Source organism: Carcharodon carcharias, chromosome 5 (assembly GCF_017639515.1).
Source record: "Carcharodon carcharias isolate sCarCar2 chromosome 5, sCarCar2.pri, whole genome shotgun sequence".
Classification (NCBI taxonomy): domain Eukaryota; kingdom Metazoa; phylum Chordata; class Chondrichthyes; order Lamniformes; family Lamnidae; genus Carcharodon; species Carcharodon carcharias.
In genome coordinates, this window is record NC_054471.1 from 10671768 (window position 1) to 10686521 (window position 14754).

A 14754-nucleotide genomic window follows, 5' to 3' on the forward strand; every position below is an offset into this window, starting at 1 on the left:
GCATGCCATTCATTGAATACTTCCTTGTCAAATTATTCCTTCCAAAGTGTATCACCTCACATTTTTCAGGATTAAATTCTATCTGCCACTTAGCTGCCCATTTGACCATCCCGTCTATATCTTCCTGTTGCCCAAGACACTCAACTTCACTGTTAACCAACCGGCCAATCTTTGTGTCATCCACAAACTTACTAATCCTCCCCCCATACAGTCATCTATGTCGTTCATATAAATGATGAATAATAAGGGACCCACCTTATCAAATTACCCTGTATCCCATGTGCATTTGCCTTCTTTGTAAGTCTCCCATGTGGGACCTTGTCAAAGGCTTTGCTGAAACCCATATAAACCACATCAACTGCACTACCCTCATCTACACACCTGGTCACCTCCTCAAAAAATTCAATCAAATTTGTTAGGCATGACCTCCCTCTGACAAAGCCATGCTGGCTATCCCTGATCAAACCTTGCCTCTCCAAACAGAGATAGATTCTCTCCTTCAAAATTTTCTCCAATAGTTTCCCTACCAGTGACATGAGAGTCACTGGCCTGTAGTTCCCTGGCTTATCTCTACAACCCTTCTTAAATAGCAGAACCACATTAGCTGTTCCCCAGTCCTCTGGCACCTCCCCCGTGGCCAGAGAGGAATTAAAAATTTGGGTCAGAGCCCCTGCGATCTCCTCCCTTGCCTCCCTCAGCAGTCTAGGATACAAATCATCCAGACCTGGAGATTTGTCCAATTTTAAGCCTGCCAACACCTCCAATACCTTGTCATTCCCTATATCAATTTGCTTAAGAACCTCGCAGTCTCTCTCCCCGAGTTCGATACCTTCATCCTCATTCTCTTGGGTGAAGAGAGATGTGAAGTATTCATTCAACACTCTAGCGATGTCATCTGGCTCCACCCATAGATTGTCCCCTTGGTCCCTTAGGGGCCCTACTCTTTCCCTGGTTATCCTCTTCCCATTGATATACTTATAGAATATCTTGGGATTTTCCCTACTTTTATCATATTGACCTCATTAGTTCTCCTGTACACATTTCAAGAAATCCACTCCATCCAAGCAGCAGCAGAATTGTATACAACCACAAACTGTAATCTCAAAGCCTGGCATATTCCCCCACTCTACCATTATCATTAAGCTGGGGGATCAACCCTGGTTCAATGAAGAGTGCAGGAGGTTATGCCTGGAGCAGCACCAGGTAGACCTGAAAATGAAGTGTCAACCTGGTGAAGATCCAACAGCGGACTATGTTATTTTTTATTGATTTATGAGATATGGGCATTGCTGGCTCGGCCAGCTTCTTTTGTCCATACCTAATTGCCCTTGAGAAGGTGGCAGTAAGCTGTCTTCTTGAACCGCTGCGGTCCCTGTAATGTAGGAACACTCACAGTATTATTAGGGAGGGAGTTTCTAAAATTTTGACCCAGCAACAGTGAAGGAACAGTGATATATTTCCAGGCCAGGATGGTGAGTGGTTTGGAGGGTAATTTCCAGATGGTCATGTTCTCATCTATCTGCTGCCCTTGTCTTTCTAGATGGTAGTGGTCGTGGGTTTGGAAGGTGCTGCCTAAGGGGTCATGGTGAGTTTCTGCGGTGCTTCTTTGGATGCTACACACTGCTGCTACTGTAAATTGGTGGTGGAGGGAGTGAATGTTTGTGGATGGGGTGCAAATCAAGTGGGCTGATTTGTCTTGGATGGTGTCAAGCTTCTTGAGTATTGTTGGAGCTGCACTCATCCAGGCATGTGCATGCCAAACAGCAAAACCAGCATGTGATAGAGCTAAGCAATCTGACAACAATGGATCAGATCGAAACTCTGCAGTCCTGCCATAGTCATGAATGGTGGTGGTCAATTAAAGAACTCACTGAAGGAGGAGGCTCCAAAATCACACCCATCCTTGATGATGGGGAGCCCAGCACACTAGTGCAAATGACAAGGCTGAAGCATTTGCTACAATCTTCAGCCAGAAGTGCCAAGTGGACGATCCATCTCGACCTCGTCCAGAGGTCCCAGCATCGCAGATGCCAGTCTCCAGTCAATTCGATTCACTCCGCATGATATCAACAAACGGCTGAAGGCACTGGATACTCCAAAGGATATGGGCCTTGACAACATTCTGGCAATAGTACTGAAGACTGATTGAGACATATAAGATCCTGAGGGGTCTTGACACGGTTGATGTGGAGAGAATCTTTCCACTTTTAGGAGAATCCAGTATGAGGGGCCACCGTTTAAAATAAGGGGTTGCCCATTTAAGAACAGAGATGAGAAGAATTATTATCTCTCAGAGAGTTGTGAGTCTTTGGAACTCTCTTCCTCAAAAGCAGAGAAATTCAATATTTTAAAGGCAGAGGTAGATTCTTGATAAGTATGGGGCTGAAAGGTTATCAGGAGTAGGCAGGAATGTGGAGTTGAGGTTACCATCAGATGTGCCATGATCTTGTTGAATGCTGGAGCAGGCTCGAGGGGCCAAGTGGCTTACTTCTGCTTCTAATTCGTATGTTTGTATGACTTGTGCTCCAGAACTAGCTGTGCCCTTAGCCAAGCTGTTCTAGTACAACATTGGAATATCCCCAGCAATGTGAAAAATTGCACAGATATGTCCTGTCTGCAAAAACCAAGAAAAATATAACCCAGCCAATTATCGCCCATCAGTATACTCTTGATAATCATAAAGTGATGGAAGGGGTCATCAACAATGCTATCAAGTGGCACTTGTTCAGCCATAACCTGCCCACTGATGCTCAATTTGGGTTATGCCAGATCCACTCAGCTCCTGATCTTATTACTTTCTTATATATTAATTTAACGGGATGTGGACATTGCTAGCTAGGCCAGCTTTAATTACGCATCCCTAATTGCCCTTGAGAAGTTGGTGAAGAAGCCTTCTTGAACAACTGCAGTCCATGTGGCATAGGTACACCCACAGTGCTATTAGGGAGTGAGTTCCAGGATTTGACTAAGTGACAGAGAAGGAACTATGACATATTTCCAAGTCAGGATGGTGTGCGGCTTGGAGGGTAACTTCCAGTTGGTGGTGCTTCCATGTATCTGCTGCCCTTGTCCTTTTAGGTGGTAGTGACCATGGGTTTGGAAGGTGTTGACTAAGGAGCTTTGGTGAGTTTCTGCAGTGCATCTTGTAGATGGTACACACTGCTGCCACAGTTCATCGGTGGTGGAGGGAGTGAACGTTTTTGGAGGGCATGCCAATCAAGCGGGCTGCTTTGTCCTGGACGTTGTAAAGCTTTTTCAGTGTTGTTGGAGCTGCACTCATCCAGCGGAGAGTATTCCATCACACTCCTGATTTGTGCCTTGAAGATGGTGCACAGGCTTTGGGAGGTCAGGAGGTGAGTTACTCGCCACAGGAAGCCCAGCCTCTGAGCTGCTCTGAAAACCTCAGTATTTATATGGCTGGTCTAGTTCAGTTTCTGGTCAATGGTAGCCCCCCCAAGATGTTGATAGTGAGGGATTTCGCGATGGTAATGCCATTGAATGTCAAAGGTCGATGGTAAGATTCTCTCTTGTTGGAGATGGTCATTGTCTGACACTTTTGTGGTGCAAATGTTACTAGACACTTGTTAGCCCAAGCCTGGATATTGTCCAGGTCTTGCTGCATTTGGACATGGACTGCTTCAGTATCTGAGGAGTCGTGAATGCTACCAAACATTGTGCAATCATCAGAAAACATCCCCACTTCTGATCTTATGATGGAAGGAATGTCATTGACGAAGTAGCTGAAGATTGTTGGGCCAGGGACATTACCCTGAGCACCTCCTGCAGTGATGTTGTGGAACAGAGGTGATTGACCTCCAACAACCACAACAATCTTCCTTTGTGCTAGGTATGACCCCAACCAGTGGAAAGTTTTCCCACTGTTTCCCATGTCTCCAGTTTTGCTGGGGCTCCTTGATGCCACACTCAGTCAAATGCTGCCTTGATTTCAAGGGCAGTCACTCTCACCTCATCTCTGGAGTTCAGCTCCTTTGTCCATGTTTGAACCAAGGCTGTAATGAGGTCAGGAGCAGACTGACCCTACTGGAACCTAAACTGAGCATCACTGAGCAGGTTATTGCTAAGCAAGTGCTGCTTGATATGATTGAGAGTAGACTGATGGGGCGGTAATTGACCAGTTTGGATTTGTCCTGCTTTTTGTGTACAGGACATACCTGGGCAATTTTCCACATAGCCGGGTAGATGTCAGTGTTGTAGCTGTGCTGGAACAGCTTGGCCAGAAGCATGGCAAGTTCTGGAGCACAATTCTTGAGTACTATTGACAGAATATTGTCAGGGCCTTTGCAGTGTCCAGTGCCTTCAGCCGTTCCTTGATTTCACACGGAGTGAATCGAATTGGCTGAACACTGGCATCTGTGATGCTGGGGACCTCTGGAGGAAGCCAAGATGGATCATCCATTTGGCACTTCTGGCTGAAGATTGTTGCGAATGCCTCAGCCTTGTATTTTGCACTAATATGCTGGGTTCCTCCATCATTGGGGACGGGGATATTTGTGGAGCCTCCTCCTCCAGTGAGTTGTTTAATTGTCCAGCACCATTCATGACTGGATGTGGTAGGACTGCAGAGCTTAAATCTGATCCACTGGTTGTGAAATCACTTAACTCTGTCTATCACTTGCTGCTTATGCTATTTTCCATGGAAATAGTCCTGTGTTACAGCTTCACCAGGTTGACACCTCATTTTTTGGGTATGCATGATGCTGCTCCTGGCATGCCCTTTTTCACTCTTCTTTGAACCAGGGTTGATCCCCTGGCTTGGTGGTAATGGTAGAGTGGGGCGTATGCTGGGCCATGAGGTTACAGATTGTGGTTGAGTGCAATTATCATGCTGCTGATGGCCCACAGCATCTCATGGTTGCTCAGCCTTGAGCTACTGTTCAAAATCTATCCCATTTAGCAAGGTGGTAGTGCCACACAACAAATCCGTCATCCTTACCTGGTCTGGCCTACATGTGACTCCAGGCCCACTGCAATGTGATTGACTCTTAAGTGCCCTCTGAAATGGCCTAGCAAGCCACTCAGTTGTAACAAACCGCTACAGAGTCACAAAAAAGAAATGAAAACGGACGGACAGTCTGCCATCGATCTGGGCACCGGAAATGACGACGGCAATCTCAGCCCTGTCAAGTCTGTAAAACACTCCTTACTAACATCTGGGAGCTAGTGCAAACTCTTAAAGCCACATATTCATTTGCGCTATTCTCCTATTTCTGAGCTCGCGAACATGTGGCACTGGGAGTAATCCAGAGATTACAACCCGAGGGGTCCTGCTTTTCAGTCTACTGCCTAAATCCCTGAATTCTTGATGTAAGACCTCATCCCTCTTTCTACCTATGTCATTGGTACCAACATGTACCATGACCTCTGCCTTATCATCCTCCCCCTTCAGGATGCCCTGCAGCCGTTCAGTGACATCCCGGGCCCTGGCACCAGGGAGGCAACACACCATCCTGGAGCGATGTTGACGGCCACAGTAGCACCTATCTGTTCCCCTGACTATAGAATCCCCCATTACTATTGCTCTTCCTCTCTTCCTCTCCTCCTGTACAGACAGGCTACTTAAGGCACCAGAAGCTTGGCTCCATCTGCACTCCCTGGAGGAACTAGCGCCCTTATCAGCCTCCAAAATGGAATACAGATTTGCGAGCAGGACCCCAGGGGACTCCTTGACTACCTGCCTGTTTCTTTTGGACTGCCTAGTGGTCACCCATTCACTTCCTTTCACAAGTCCCTTCAACTGCAGTGTGACCACTTCTCTAAACTTGCTATCCACAATGCTCCACAGTGTCCCCAGCCGCCATGCCAGCTCTGAAACCTGAGCTTCCAGGAGCTGCAGCTGGACACACTTCCTGCACACATGCTGGTCCCAGGCACTGGAAATGTTCCCGGATTCCCACATGGAGCGCAAGGAGTACACCACGGCTTTGAGCTCTCCTGCCATGACTTATCCCTTTAAATTAAATCTTTTAAATCAATTACTCTGGGGCCCTTCTTTCCTGATCCTCATTACTACAGAATATATAAACGATAACCTACAAAAAGACCTTAAACTATAAGCAATACAAGTAGTAAATAGTTACCTGACTTTACTCACTACTTACCAGTCATTCCTCTCCCTTATAGCCTCTACTGCTACAGAAGGGCAAGACCACTCTCTGAAGATTTAAGAAGCTGAATAGCAAAGAAAAAACGCAAAGAGTACCTCTTCCCCTCTGCACCAAATTCCCACTGTGCACCAAATTGCCAATACCCACACTCACTTTGGCTGTGTCTCACTCAGGATGAGGTCTCTCCCCTGCTCGTGTGCAAGCACACTGACACAGGCCTTGGTAAGACTACACCTGGAATATTGTGTGCAGTTTTGGTCTCCTTGCTTTAGAAAGGATATACTTGCCATAGAGGGAGTGCAGCGACGGTTCACCAGGCTGATTGTTATATGAGGAGAGATTAGGCTGACTAGGCCTGGTATACACTGGAGTTTCGAAGAATGAGAGAGGATCTCATTGAAACATTTAAAATTCTGACAGGGCTGGACAGAGGGGATGCAGGGATGTTGTTTCCTCTGGATGGGGGGGGGGGGTTCTAGAGCTAGGGGTCACAGTCTTAGGATATGGGGTAGGTCATGAGATGAGGAGAAACTTCCTTGCTTAGAGGGTGGTGAACCTGTGCAATTTTCTACCACAGATGGCTGTGGAGATCAAGTCACTGAATATATTTAAGTAGGAAATAGATAGATTTCTGGACTCTAAAGACATCAAGGAGCATGGGGAGAGCACAGGAGTATGGCGTTGAGATAGAGGATCAGCCATGATCACATTGAATGGCGGAGCAGGCTTGTAGTGCTGAATGACCTACTCCTGCTCCTATTTTCTATGTTTCTATGTAGCAGGTTGGTGACTCCGTGCTGCAAACCATTGGGGCAAAGGTATCTCGTTAAAGCAGTAGCATTCTGCTTGGCACAGCCAAGGAACTGAAGCTGTGTTTGTGAGTTGGTGCTTGAGTGCAATCTCGACACTCCAGTGCAGCAGAACATTGGGAGATGAGATTGAAACCCTGTGAGGTGGGCCGTCATTGATGCCATCTGAGTTGGAGTGACTTTTGGAAAGAATTCCAAGATAAGATCTTTGAAGCTGAAGACTGGAATCCTTTGTGAAAGAGACAGAGTTTCAATAAGATTGGTTGAGTCACAGTGGATTGTTGAGTAATCCATGAACTCTGTCTTGGTTGCATTTGATATTTAGTGTGCAGTGTGGTGTGTTCGACCACAGTCAGCCTGATAATTCACATGTATCTCATATTAACCCTGATTGTTAGAGTTTAAGATGGATATTGTAAATTGTTTCATCTTTCTGATTTTGTAAAGTTTAAATTTTTTGTTCAAAGCACATGGAATCTTGTGGCTTTATTCTAATATCTTGAGGCTCAAACTTTGTCTACTTTAAACAAAATTAACAATATTACCAAAACCTTGGGGTCTGGTCTAGGGTCATAACAATATATTCAAGACTGAGTTACATAGATTATTGATCAACAAGAGAATTAAGAGCTATAGGGAACAGGAAAGTAGGGTTGAGACCATAGTCATATCAGCCATGATCTTATTGACTGACAGAGCATGCTTGAGGGGCCATTGGTCTGCTCCTGCTCCTAATTCTTGAGTTCTTTTTCAAAGTTCTTGGTCTCTACAGGGATTGTAGGATAGTATAGGAAACATAGCAGCTAATTGGTATGCAGCAAGGTTCAATAAACGGAAGTAAATGGCCAGATTATTTGTTGTTAATGAAACTCACTGGCTGGGAGTGACCATCTCGAAGTATACACCCAAACATGAGTCAGGTGGCCATTTTTGCCCTAAAATGGGTGTCTGTTTCAGAATCTGCACAGATGTAATGAGTCAAGTAGCTTCTTTCTGTGCTGTAACATTCTCTGATTCTTTGATTCTTGACCATTCAAGCCCAAAATAGAGGGCAAGGGGTGTAAAGATCAAGCAACTTATGCAAATAGAAATAAATGTATTAGTTAACATAGCTGGTACCTTGGCAAAGGAAGATTCTCATTTTCTGCTGACTTGATCATCATCACAATGGGAGGTCTTGTAGCTTGCTTGAAGATTTCCAGAGATCTAATGTTCTCAAAGCACTTGGCCAAATGAGGCTAGAGAAACAATGAACAAATCAATTTCACAATCAATACAGCCAAACCCGCTAATTAGGAGCTCCTGTGGTAATGACATTTTCCAACTTTCTATTAAGGAAATCAGAGAATAATACACTACATGAGATCATTTGGATTACTGTGTCCATGCCAGCTCTTTGAAAGAGCTATCCAATTAGTCCCATTCCCCTGCTATTACAAATATACACACATAAGAATTAGAAGCAGGAGGAAGCTACTCAGTCTCTCGAGCCTGCTCCATCATTCAATAAGATAGAACCATAGAAAAGTTACAGCACAGAAGGAGGCCATTCGGCCCATCTTTTTTATGCCAGCCCGAGGACACCCAGGTGCCCTTTCTAATCCCACCTTCCTGCACCCGGCCCATAGCCCTGCAGCTTACAGCACTTAAGGTGCAGATCCAGGTACTTTTTAAAAGAGTTTAAAGTTTCTGCCCATACCACCAACTTGGGCAGCGAATTCCAGACACCCACTACCCTCTGCATAAAAAAGTTCTTCCTCATGTCCCCCCTACACATTCTGCCACTTATCTTGAATCTATGTCCCCCGGTTCTGGAATTCTCCATCAAGGGAAACAATTTTATCCTGTCCACTCTATCTATTCCCCTCATAATTTTGTACACCTCAATCAAGTCACCTGTCAGTCTTCTTTGTTCTAAGGAAAATAACCCCAACCTATCCAATCTCTCCTCGTAACTACACTTTTCTAACCCTGGCAACATTCTTGTAAACCTCCTCTGCACTCTCTCCAGAGCTATTACGTCCTTCCTGTAATGTGGTGATCAGAACTGCACACAATACTCCAGTTGTGGCCTCACTAGTGTTTTATACAATTCCAACATTATATCCTTACTTTTATATTCTATACCTCTGCCAATAAAGGAGAGCATTCCATATGCCTTCTTTACAGCCTTGTCTACTTGAACTGGTGCCTTCAGGGACCTGTGTACTTGTACGCCAAGATCTCTCACTTCATCTACCCCTCTTAGTATATTCCCATTTATTGTGTAATCCCTGTAACTGTTTGACCTCCCTAAATGTATGACCTCACACTTCTCTATGTTAAAATTCATCTGTCACTTTACCACCCACTCCACCAACCCATCTATATCGTTTTAGAGATTATGGCTATCCTCTACACTATCCACTACTCGGCCAATCTTTGTGTCATCTGCAAATTTCCCAATCGTGCCCCCCACGTTCACGTCCAAATCGTTAATATATAACACAAACAGCAAGGGTCCCAAAACCGAGCCCTGTGGAACACCACTTGAGACAACTTTCCATTCGCAAGGGCATCCATTGACCATTACCCTTTGTTTCCTGTTACAAAGCCAACCTTTTATCCAGTTTGCCACATTACCCTGAATCCCATGGGCTTTTACTTTCCTGACCAATCTGCCATATGGGACCTTGTCAATTGCCTTGCTAAAATCCATGTACACAACATCCACTGCACTACCTTCATCAACCCTTCTTGTCACTTTCTCAAAGAATTCAATCAAATTTGTGAGGCAAGACATTCCTTTAACAAATCCATGCTGACCATCCCTGATTAGTCCATGCCTTTCCACATGACAGTTAATCCTATCTCTCAGGATTGATTCTACTAATTTGCTCATCACTGACGTAAGACTAATTGGCCTATAATTGTTTGGCATTTCCTTTGATCCCTTTTTAAACAATGGAACTATGCTTGCATTTCTCCAGTCCTCCGGTGCCTCCCCTGTATCTGGTGAAGATTGGAAAATCATCTTCAGAGCATCTGCTATCTCCTCCCTGACTTCCTTCACAGCCTCGGAAACAATCCATCTGGCCCTGGTGACTTATTAACTTTCAAGGATTTCAACCCTTCGAGTACTTATCAACTTTCATGGCTGATCTGATTGTAACCTCGACTCCACATTCCCACCCACCCCCCGATAACCGTTCACTCCCTTGCTTATCAAGAATCAATCTATCTTTGCCTTAAAAATATTCAAAGGCTCTGCTTCTACCGACTTTTGAGAAAGAGAATTCCAAAGACTCACAAACCCGAGAGAAAAAATTTCTCCTCATCTCTGTCTTAAATGGGCGACCCCTTATTTTTAAACAATGACCCCCTAGTTCTAGATTCTCCCACAAGAAGAAACATCTTTTCCACCTCCACCCTGTCAAGACCCCTCAGGATCTTATATGTTTCAATCAAGTTGCCTCTTACTCTTCTAAACTCCAGTGGATACAAGCCTAGACTGTCCCAACCTTTCCTCATAAGACAACCCATCCATTCCAGGTATTAGCCGAGTAAACCTTCTCTGAAGTGCTTCCAATGTATTTACACCCTTCCTTAAATAAGGTGACTAATACTGTACACAGTACTCCTGATGTAGGGCAGGATTTTCCAAGCCCGCTGGTAATAGAGGTGAGAGGTGGCGTGTGTGGAAAATATGGTGGGAACTATTTCACGATGGCGTGAAGGCAGGTCACGATCTTCTGCTCAGCCCGCCAACAGCGGGCTGCGTTTCCCAACATCGGTCGGCAGGAAGCTAATTGTAATGCATTAGGGTATAATTAAAAGGCCACCCTGCCAGGCTCTTGGAAGCCCGCTGTATTGTCTGTCCACGGCAGCGGGAAAGCACGCTGATATGTTTCACCATTCTCCACAGCTTACTTGTTGTTTACAGGTCTCAAGGGCGCCATGGGGGTTGGAGGGGGGGGAGCCGGGGGGGGGATGGGGGTTGGGGGGGTTGGGGGGGGGTGGTGGCTGGGTAAACTGATGCTGGGCCCTGCAGATGGGGGGTGGGCTTGTCCAAGGGCACTGGAGTCAGTGAGGGTTCTAGAGGACTGGAAAATCGCTAATGTAACCTCCCTATTTAAGAAGGCAGTGAGGCAAAAGACAGGAAATTACAGGCCGATTAGCCTGACCTCGGTCGTTGGTAAGATTTGAAAGTCCATTATTAAGGATGAGATTTCAGAATACTTGGAAGTGCATGGTAAAATAGGGCAAAGTCAGCAGGTTTCATCAAGGGGAGGTCATGCCTGACAAATCTGTTAGAATTCTTTGAGGAGGTAAGGAGTAGGTTAGACAAAGGAGAGCCAATGGATGTTATCTACTTGGATTTCCAGAAGGCCTTTGACAAGGTGCAGCACAGGAGGCTGCTCAGTAAGATAAGAGCCCGTGGTGTTAGAGGCAAGGTACTAGCATGGATAGAAGATTGGCTGTCTGGCAGGAGGCAGAGAGTGGGGATAAGGGGGTCCTTCTCAGGATGGCGGCCGGTGACTAGTGGAGTTCCACAGGGGTCAGTGTTAGGACCACAACTTTTCACTTTATACTTTAATGATCTAGATGAAGGAACTGAGGGCATCCTGGCTAAGTTTGCAGATGATACAAAGATAAGTGGAAGGACAGGTAGTATTGAGGAGGCAGGTAGGCTGCAGATGGAATTGGACAGGTTAGGAGAATGGGCAAAGAAGTGGCAGATGGAATACAACGTGGGGAAATGTGAGGTCATGCACTTTGGTAGGAAGAATAGAGGCATAGACTATTTTCTAAATGGGGAGAGAATTCAGAAATCTGGAGTGCAAAGGGACTTGGGAGTCCTAGTCCAGGATTCTCTTAAGGTTAACTTGCAGGTTGAAGCGGTAGTTAGGATGGCAAATGCAATGTTGGCATTTATTTCGAGAGGACTAGAATATAAAAACAGGGATGTGCTGCTGAGGCTTTATAAGCCTCTGGTCAGACCACATTTAGAATATTGTGAGCAATTCTGGGCCCCATATCTCAGGAAGGATGTTCTGGCCCTGGAGAGGGTCTAGAGGAAGTTCACAAGAACGATCCCAGGAATGAAAGGCTTAACATATGAGGAACGTTTGAGGACTCTGGGTCTATACTCGATAGAGTTTAGAAGGATGAGGGGGGATCTGATTGAAACTTACAGAATACTGAAAGGCCTGGATAGAGTGGACGTGGGGAAGATATTTCCATTAGCAGGAGAGACTAGGACCCGATCACACAGCCTCAGAGTAAAGGGAAGACATTTTAGATCAGAGATGAGGAGAAACTTCTTTAGCCAGAGAGTGGTGAATTGATGGAATTCATTGCCACAGAAGGCAGTGGAGGCCAGGTCATTGAGTGTATTTAAGACCGAGATAGATAGGTTCTTGATTGGTAAGGGGATCAAAGGTTACGGGGAGAAGGCGGGAGAATGGGGTTGAGAAACCTATCAGCCATGAATGAATGGCGGGGCAGACTCGATGGGCCGAATGGCCTAATTTCTGCTCTTATGTCTTATAGTCTTATGGCAAGTGCTGGCCAACCTCAGAGGCGGCTAATGGGGGCGGGGTGGGGGGGTGGTCAAGTGCTGTCCTGGCGCTGCATCTCATGCACAGGCAATTGAGGTAGAGGGCATGGTAAGCGAGGGAAGTGGCCACACATTAGGGACACCTATATAAACTGACCATGCCTCTTCAACTAAGACAGATTAAGCACAGCCACAATGATATGATTGGGGTCAGGCTCTTAGCCTGCCCACCCATGCAATCAATGCAGAGGCACCAAAGGGCCACCAAGCGCTCCATAACCTACCCCACCCCCCACACCCACCCCCGGCACAGACTTCGAGTCCGCCACCACTTTATTGAACAGCGGAGCAGTTGGGCTGCACACGTTGTACAATCTCCTCGCCAATGTTGGCCATGTAGCAGTCACTGCTGGAGGCACACTCAGCCCCTTGCACTCTCAGCATCCAGGTTTGGACCAGTGTTCCCCATGTCGCAGGTTGACAGGGCAGCCATGCAGCGCACTCATCTCTGGCCATCCGAGGGGTGACCAGCCCTCTCTGGGAAGCATTAAGGGGCAATCACACACGGCCAGGAAAGGTGCTATGTACAGCCGTGATAACCACGTCTCTCTCTCTCTTTCATGCTGCAGGAGAACTACGTCAGGACCATAGATCCTGGTGACCTAACTGTGTGCCTAATGGCCTATAGAGACCGGAGAAGATGGAGGAGAGAGTGACTGAGGCACCGGGTCATGCAAAGGCAGGAGCAGCAACCTCATGAAGAAGGGGCAGCAGGAGCTCCCGCACATGCTGTCCAGGAGCGACAGCGAACCATGGCTGGTCGGTGCCCAGCCACAGGGTCTATAGACGTTGCCTGCCATTCCTGCAGAGGACCAGTGTCACCGATGACTGCTCATGTCCAGGGAACTGGTGGGCTCACATCTGCCACTTACTGCAGGACTTGGCGCCAAGGGGACATGGAGAGCATCCACTGCCAGTGGCTGTGAAAGTGACCGTGTTGCTCAATTTCTATACCAGTGGCTCCTTTCAGGGCTCCACAGATGATCCCTGTGGGACTTCACAATCAGCCACCCACAAATGCATCTATGAGGTCACAGATGCTATTTTCTCCATGGCAACAACTTTTTGCATTATGCCTAGGACCGGAGCAGCCAGGATACAAGGGTGCCACTGGATTCACCTGGATCTCGGGATTCCCACAGGTGCAGGGTGTGATTGACTGCACTCATGTGGCGCTCAGGTCTCCATCGCTACACTCAGTGGACTTCATTAGCCTCAAGGGCTTCCACTCACCGAACATGTTGCTGGTCTACGACTATCAAAAATGCATCCGGCAGGTATGCGCACGGTTTCCAAGGACTGTGCAAGACAACTACATCCTGAGTCACTCGCAGATCCCTGCAGTCTTCCAGAGGCCACACAGGCTGCAGGGTTGGTTCCTTGGGGACAAGGGCTACCCGCAGAGGCTGTGGCTGATGACACCTGTGCAGCAGCCTCAGACTGCAGCAGATTGATGCTATAATGAGGCTCATGAAGCAGCTCGCAACTTGGTGGAGCAGACCATCAGGATGCTGAAGGTGCCGGACCGGTCTGGTGGAGCCCTGCAATACAGTCTACAGAGGGTGTCATGCATCGTCATTGTCTGCTGCACCCTTTACAGCCTGGTGCTGCAACGGGGAGATGGAGGAGCTGCACGACTCCTCTGATGAAGAGGACGCTGACGGGGATGAGGGTGAGGTAGTCGTCAGTGGTTACGACGATGGGGATGAGGCTCTCTCACTGTCTAGATGAGGCAGGAGCACTTGGGAGGCCCTCATAGCTGCCAGATTTGTGGAAGATGATGACGACATTCAGTGAGGTGCCCCATAGATCCTCACATCGCAGTTGTGTACGCTTGACTCTAGTCTGGATTATCTCAGCGTCAATACCCTCTGTGAGAATGCTCCTGTCATGGAGATGCAGTGGAGGCCCTAATGGTCACTCAATCGCAGGAGGATGATGACAACATGCAGTGAGGCCACTCCAAAGATCTTTGCATGGCCTCTGAGAATGTCTGACTTCTATCTGGCTGAGGGCAGCTTGCTTACGCTCCATGATCAGGGCCATCTGAGACGCAGCCATGAAACTTTAGACGCATCTGATGCTGTGTCCGCCTTCAGCACCTCAATCTTTCAGGAGCTGGTGCACAGCATCACTGGTCGCAGGTGCTGGTGTGATGGGGGCCAGACCCACCTTAAAGGTGCTGAGATGAAACAAAAAATTTGAGAGAACTCTGTGGTGC